The sequence below is a fragment of the Triticum urartu genome, chromosome 1A, assembly GCF_056163025.1.
Source record: "Triticum urartu cultivar PI428250 chromosome 1A, HENAU_Tu73, whole genome shotgun sequence".
Taxonomy (NCBI): domain Eukaryota; kingdom Viridiplantae; phylum Streptophyta; class Magnoliopsida; order Poales; family Poaceae; genus Triticum; species Triticum urartu.
The window spans coordinates 143,061,639-143,069,331 of NC_141873.1; positions in this window are offsets into that span (position 1 = coordinate 143,061,639).

A 7,693-nucleotide genomic window follows, 5' to 3' on the forward strand; every position below is an offset into this window, starting at 1 on the left:
GGTACACCGCCGGAAGCATTCATATAGAGTCATCTTTGTTCTAGTATCGAGTTGTAATCATTGAGTTGTAAATAAATAGAAGTGTGATGATCATCATTATTAGAGCATTGTCCCAAGTAAGGAATAAAAAGAGAGAAAGGCCATAAAAAAGAGAAGGCCCAAAAAAAGAGAGGCCATAAAAAAGGCCAAATAAAAAATGAGAGAAAAAGAGAGAAGGGACAATGCTACTATCCTTTACCACACTTGTGCTTCAAAGTAGCACCATGATCTTCATAGTAGAGAGTCTCTCATGTTATCACTTTCATATACTAGTAGGAATTTTTCATTATAGAACTTGGCTTGTATATTCCAACAATGGGCCTCCTCAAGTGCCCTAGGTCTTCGTGAGCAAGCAAGTTGGATGCACACCCACTAGTTTTTTTGTTGAGCTGTCATACATTTATAGCTCTAGTGCATCCGTTGCATGGCAATCCCTACTCCTTGAATTAACATCAATCGATGGGCATCTCCATAGCCCATTGATTAGCCTCGTTGATGTGAGACTCTCTTTTTTTGTCTTCTCCACATAACCCCCTTATTATTCTATTCCACCCATAGTGCTATATCCATGGCTCGCGCTCATGTATTGCGTGAAGGTTTATGAGTTTGAGATTACTAAAGTATGAAACAATTGCTTGGCTTGTCATCGGGGTTGTGCATGATGAGAGCATTCTTGCGTGACGAAAATGGAGCATGACTAAACTATATGATTTTGTAGGGATGAACTTTCTTTGGCCATGTTATTTTGAGAAGACATAATTGCTTAGTTAGTATGCTTGAAGTATTATTATTTTTATGTCAATAAGAACTTTTGTCTTGAATCTTTCAGATCTGAATATTCATGCCACAACTAAGAAGAATTACATTGAAATTATGCCAACTAGCATTCCACATCAAAAATTCTGTTTTTATCATTTACCTACTCGAGGACGAGCAGGAATTAAGCTTGGGGATGCTGATACGTCTCCAACGTATCTATAATTTTTGATTGCTCCATGCTATATTATCTACTGTTTTGAATGTTTATGGGCTTTATTATACACTTTTATATCATTTTTGGGACTAACCTATTAACCCAGAGCCCAGTGCCAGTTTCTATTTTTACCCTGTTTTAGGGTTTCGAAGAAAAGGAAAATAAAACGGAGTCCAATTGACCTGAAACTTCACGGAACTCATTTTTGGAAGGAAAGAAGCCCAGAAGACTTGGAGTGCACGTCGGGGGCTCTACGAGGAGGTCACGAGGCAGGGGGGCGCGCCCACCCCCTGGGCGCGCCCTCCACCCTCGTGAGCCCCTCATGGCCCCCCTGACGTACTTCTTCCGCCTATATACCTCCATATACCCTAAAAACATCCGTGGGCACAATAGATCGGGAGTTCTGCCACCAGAAGCCTCCGTAGCCACCAAAAACCAATCTAGACCCGTTCCGGCACCCTGCCGAAGGGGGCAATCCTTCTCCGGTGGCCATCTTCATCATCCCGGTGCTCTCCATGACGAGGAGGGAGTAGTTCTCCCTCAGGGCTGAGGGTATGTACCAGTAGCTATGTGTTTGATCTCTCTCTCTCATGTTCTTGAGGTGATACGATCTTGATGTATCGCGAGCTTTGCTATTATAGTTGGATCCTATGATGTTTTCTCCCCCCTCTACTCTCTTGTAATGAATTGAGTTTCCCCTTTGAAGTTATCTTATCGGATTGAGTCTTTAAAGGTTTGAGAACACTTGATGTATGTCTTGTCATGGATATCTGTGGTGACAATGGGATATCACGTGATTCACTTGATGTATGTTTTGGTGATCAACTTGCGGGTTCCGCCCATGAACCTATAATAGGGGTTGGCACATGTTTTCGTCGTGATTCTCCGGTAGAAACTTTGGGGCACTCTTTGAGGTCCTTTGTGTTGGTTGAATAGATGAATCTGAGATTGTGTGATGCATATCGTATAATCATACCCACGGATACTTGAGGTGACATTGGAGTATCTAGGTGACATTAGGGTTTTGGTTGATTTGTGTCTTAAGGTGTTATTCTAGTACGAACTCTAGGGTTGTTTGTGACATTTATAGGAATAGCCCAACGGATTGATTGGAAAGAATAACTTTGAGGTGGTTTCATACCCTACCATAATCTCTTCGTTCGTTCTCCGCTATTAGTGACTTTGGAGTGACTCTTTGTTGCATGTTGAGGGATAGTTATATGATACAATTATGTTATTATTGTTGAGGGGTGTCGGTGTCAAAACCGGCGGATCTCGGGTAGGGGGTCCCGAACTGTGCGTCTAGGCCAGATGGTAACAGGAGGCAAGGGACACGAAGTTTTACCCAGGTTCGGGCCCTCTCGATGGAGGTAAAACCCTACGTCCTGCTTGATTAATATTGATGATATGGATAGTACAAGAGTAGATCTACCACGAGATCAGAGAGGCTAAACCCTAGAAGCTAGCCTATGGTATGATTGTTGATGTGTATCTTGTCCTACGGACTAAAACCCTCCGGTTTATATAGACACCGAATAGGGTTAGGGTTACATAGAGTCGGTTACAATGGTAGGAGATCTAAATATCCGTGTAACATCCCAAATTTTCAATTTGGAATGTTATACATTAGGACATCATGCATATCATATTTTATTTTGCTTTTGGTTTTGATCCTAGAAAAAATCCTAAGCAACTCATGGACCCACGGAGAGAGTTGGGGATTTCGTGATTTACATATTTGAGTTTTCTCAAATTATGTAAATAGGATCATTTGATTTTATTTATTTTATCATCAATTATTTCTATTACAAAAATATGAGAGAGGGAATAAAATGACTTTCCCAAAATATAGAAATATTGAGGATTTAATAAAAAAATCAAATAAGTTTTATTTCGGAGTTTTTCGGTATTTTTATTTGAATTTAGGAAAAATGCGTGTTTTTCAAAGTTGTAGTTTGGGCCCAGATAAATGTTCACTTTATCGGGCTTGATTTTAGGAACCCGGCAAAATTTATTTCGTGATTTTTGGAGTCCGTTTAGTATTTCTTTTTATTTTTCTTCCGAGCGGATTTATAAAAAAAACGGAACCGACTTCGGGCCGTATTCGACCTGGACTCCGCCGGCCTAGGCTATATAAGCCGCCGCCCCGGCCCGAGGAGAGCCAGCCCGCCCGCCGCCTAAACCCTAGCCGCCGCCGCCTCTAGCCGCCGCCCCCGCCGCCGCCGCCGCCCGCCCGCCGCCGCCGCCGGAGCGCGCGCCTTTGGAGGTTCGCCGTCGCCTCGTTTTCCGTGCTGTTTAAAAAAAATTCTGTTCGTCGTTTTTCTTTTTCGTCGGATTTTTCCGCGGTTATTTTCTGATCGCGATTTCTGATCCGATTTTCGTTTTAGTATAACTTTTCGCTCGTTTATCAGAATCAGGCGATTCAAGCGCCTGGAGTTTCGTCTCGAAACCCTCTTTCCGAATAATCAACTTAAACAGGTTTTTGCTACTGTAAAATTTGCCCTAGATCCAGATTACTAGAACGAAGTTGTTTTCTTTCGCCGTTTGTTTTCTTTTGCTTCGTTCGATTTGATTCTTTTTGCCAACCAGGGTTCTTAAGTTGAACTTTCTGGTTAGATCTTCTGTTTGAGTTTTACCTGTGCATTATATGAGTACTTATTGTATGCTTGTTGTTTGTCTGTGATAGAATACCCGGAGTGCGCCGCTTGTTACTTCGAATCTCTAGGTTACGCGGATCATCAGCAAGGCAAGTAACACTTTGATCATACCTTTTCTACAACCCAGTTTTATTGCATTAGATCAATCCTCACACATTGCATGATTAGGATCTAATTAAACTGTGGGATGGGAAGTAGATGAGGTAGTACCTATTACCTGTTTATTATCAAACCTTTGGGAGTTACTTCTACGTTTGCTTATTATGCCATGCTATGCTAGTAGACGTGGATTGGGTGAGTGAAATCCATGACAGATGTGAGATTGATAATTAAGGGTTTATATAAGGTGGCAACCTAACACACATCTGGGTGGATTGAGGCACCTGGGGTTACCAGGACTTGCCTGATTTCTTGGACCGCCACCCAGGCTCAAAGGGATCATGAGATTATTCATACTAGAAACTTCCGTGTGCAGCCATATGCCATTATGGGCTCTGGCATAGTTGACTAAGTTGTGCGAACTCTTACAGTGGTAGACTAGCAGATGTAGGGGAAAGTAGGTGTACCGGTCTACCCGTCGTAAGGTGCTAGCGCTTCTGAAAGACTGTGTCTCGGTCATCCGTCTTCTCAAACACCCTGCACTGCGAGAAACCAAACGGAGGCGATCGAGTCTTGTGGGGAAAAGTGCGCAAACCTCTGCAGAGTGTAACAAACTAATCATGGTTAGCCGTGTCCCCGGTTATGGACATCTTGAGTATCTAGTACCTGGATTTTCATGTGAATCTCAACATGTTACTCTAAAATTAATACTGTTGGGTTTTAATGATGTTACTTAATTGGGATTGAGAATGCTGTCAACCATTCTCAATGTTTCACAACCACCATGATAGTAATTAATTTTATTCCTTTGAAGTAGGGGAAAATTGGCTTTACGCAAAAACAGTAACCATAGAGCTTTCCACCAGCCAAATATGCATATAGTATAGTTGTTGCATTCCATTAGTCTCTATGTGTTACCTTGCCAGCATATTCCATGTGCTGACCCGTTTTCGGGCTGCAACGTTAATGTTGCAGACTTTTCAGACGACGATTAAGGAGTTTTAGGTCGTGGTTCTATACTCAGTGATGCCGTTGGAGTTGATGGACTCACTTATCTTCCAAGCCTTCCACTGTTATCGTCACTAGATGGCCTTAAGCCATATTTATTGTAATAAGTTCTCTTTTGAGACTCTCGATGTAATAAGTGTGTGATTGCTACTCTGCTATAAATCCTCCGAGTACTGTGTGGTGTCAGCATTACTGATCCAGGGATGACACCGGAGCACAGAGATCAGACTGTTTGAGGTCTGGTCGCTACAATCCGTATCCCCAAGCTTGCCTTCCACGCCAAGGAAAGTCCCTTTCGGACACGGGACGAAGTCTTCAATCTTGTATCTTCATAGTCCAGGAGTCCGGCTGAAGGTATAGTCCGGCTATCCGAACACCCCCTAATCCAGGACTCCCTCAGTAGCCCCTGAACCAGGCTTCAATGACGACGAGTCCGGCACGCAAATTGTCTTCGGCATTGCAAGGCGGGTTCCTCCTCCAAGTACTTCATAGAAGATTTTGAACACAAAGGTAGTGTCCAGCTCTGCAAAATAAGTTTTCACATATTGCCATAGAGAGAATAATATTTACACAAATCTAATCTGCTGACGCACTCTGTAGTGTGACATCACACCACGGCCAAGCTTTTATTTGAACCGTTTTACTGTCCCATCTCAGCGCGTTATGCGAGGCGGTTTCCTTGGCACGTCTTGTTAAAGCAGAGATCGTGTCCCCTTATTCCGGTATTCCCATCAATACGGGCGTGGGTAACCCAACCGCGCCTTTGATTACGGCGCTTGGGAGATAAGCGGGTTTTTCCAGGCTGGTGGGGACATGTAGTTGCGTCCACCCATATAAGGGGATAAGGATCCACCTTTTCACCTACGCCTTCTTCCTCCTTCGCCTATCCATTCTTGCGCACTCGAGCTCAGCGCCCAAGTCCGCACTCCTCACCTCAACCTTCTCCAGCCATGTCCGGAGCGGGAGGCAAGTGGATGGTCTCCTCCGTCACAGAGGGACATATCAAAAGGCTGAGGAAGGCCGGATACCTGTCTAACGACATCGCGTACCGGCTCCCCGAAAAGGGGCAGCTCATCCCCACCCCTAGGCCTCATGAGAGGGTGGTGTTCCTCCCCCATTTCCTCCACGGACTGGGCTTCCCTCTCCACCCATTTGTCCGGGGGCTCATGTTCTACTACGGCCTGGATTTCCACAATCTGGCCCCGAATTTTGTCCTCAACATCTCGGCGTTTATCGTCGTGTGCGAGGCTTTCCTCTGCATCCGCCCCCATTTCGGCCTATGGCTCAAGACTTTCAACGTCAAGCCGAAGGTGGTGCGCGGCAACCAGGCGGAGTGCAGAGGAGCCATGGTGGGCAAGATGGCCAACGTCCTATGGCTCGAGGGCTCCTTTGTGGAGACCCTGAAGGGGTGGCAATCGGGGTGGTTTTACATCACCGAGCCGTGCGACCCTAAGTGGGTCGCAGCCCCCGAGTTCCGGTCCGGACCCCCAATGCGGCTCACGTCCTGGAAAGAGACGGGCATGTCGTGGGGCAGCCAAAAGGAGGTGACCGGACTACAAACATGCATCCAATCCCTGGTGAACAAGCAGCTCAGGCTTGTCAACGTAGTCTAGGATATGCTCATCCGCTTGATCCTCCCGTGTCAACAACGGGCTTTCAATCTGTGGGAGTTCGATCCGGCGCGGCACCAAACTCTGGGCAGGCTCTTTCGACACGACGTACGAAGATGCCTGGAAGGTGCTTTTCAAAGGCGCCGAGGCTCCCGCATCCGCTACCGAGGATCGCGGATTCAGCGCGCAGCATCACGCTAGCACGGTAAGCTTTTTGTACTTTTTACAGGGCACTAGTTTTTCATAGTTTAACTCTGTGCGGGATCTAAGCTCCCTTACCTTTGACAGGATTGGCAGGCGAAGTCCGGCCGGATCGACTGTCCGGCACCTTTGCCCGAAGACCCAGCCGATGCCCACTTGGCAAAGCTGCTGGTTCCGGCACCCTATGTGGTGCCGGAGAAGAAGGCCGCAAAAAAGGCCGTGGGGACTCAAAAGAGTGCCCGGCGCCTGGAGGTGTCGGATTCACCATCCGACGAATCCAAGATGCACTCCTCCCACGAAGATGAGGAGGAGGAAGAAAATAGACCCCCCCCCTCCAGCGGGGGAAGGGAAGAAAAGGAAGGCCGCCCCAACTGGGGAGGCCGAAGGGTCCAAGAAGGGGAGAACCCATCCTCCGGACTGCTCCACCAACACCGACGACGGCGAAGAGGAGTGGCCGCCCAGGGCCAAGCCCCTGGCGAAATCGTAAGTATCCGGATACCAGAGTAATGCATAGTATTCGTTTATTGTAAAGCTTTCCCTTATGTCGAATGTGTTTATGCAGCCCCCCCAAAGACCGGCTCGACGCGTCGTCGAGCGGCTCACTGGACTCGTCGGAGGTGAACTCGCTTCCGATGGCTTCCTTCCCCCACCCTACGGACGACACCGAAGTGTTGTCCCAACAAGTTCCAATCCGGGAGGAGGTGGTCCTGGAGGCGCCGCAAGGCGACCTCCCGGACTCCAGGAGTAAAGGGGATGAAACCCCCAGGGCTCCAAGTCCGGCCCTAGGCCGGACACCGCTCCGGAACCTTCAAAGGTTCCAGAGTCCGGCAGGGGACCTCCTTCCAAGAGGAGCAAGCCCATCGCGCCGGCGACCTCCGTCCAACCGGAGGCGCTGGACAATCTGTTGGAGGCGCTCCAAGGCGCCTCCATCGACGAGGGGCACCGCACCATTATGAGTGCGGTGGTCCAGAAGGTTCAGTCCGCCAAGAGCGGACTGACTGAAGCTTGTACAAGCCTTTTAACAGGCTTTGAGGTAAGTAAAGAATGTGTAAATAACATCACCGCATAGACAGTAGCCCCTGATGCTCTGTTTGGCGTTCGGGAAG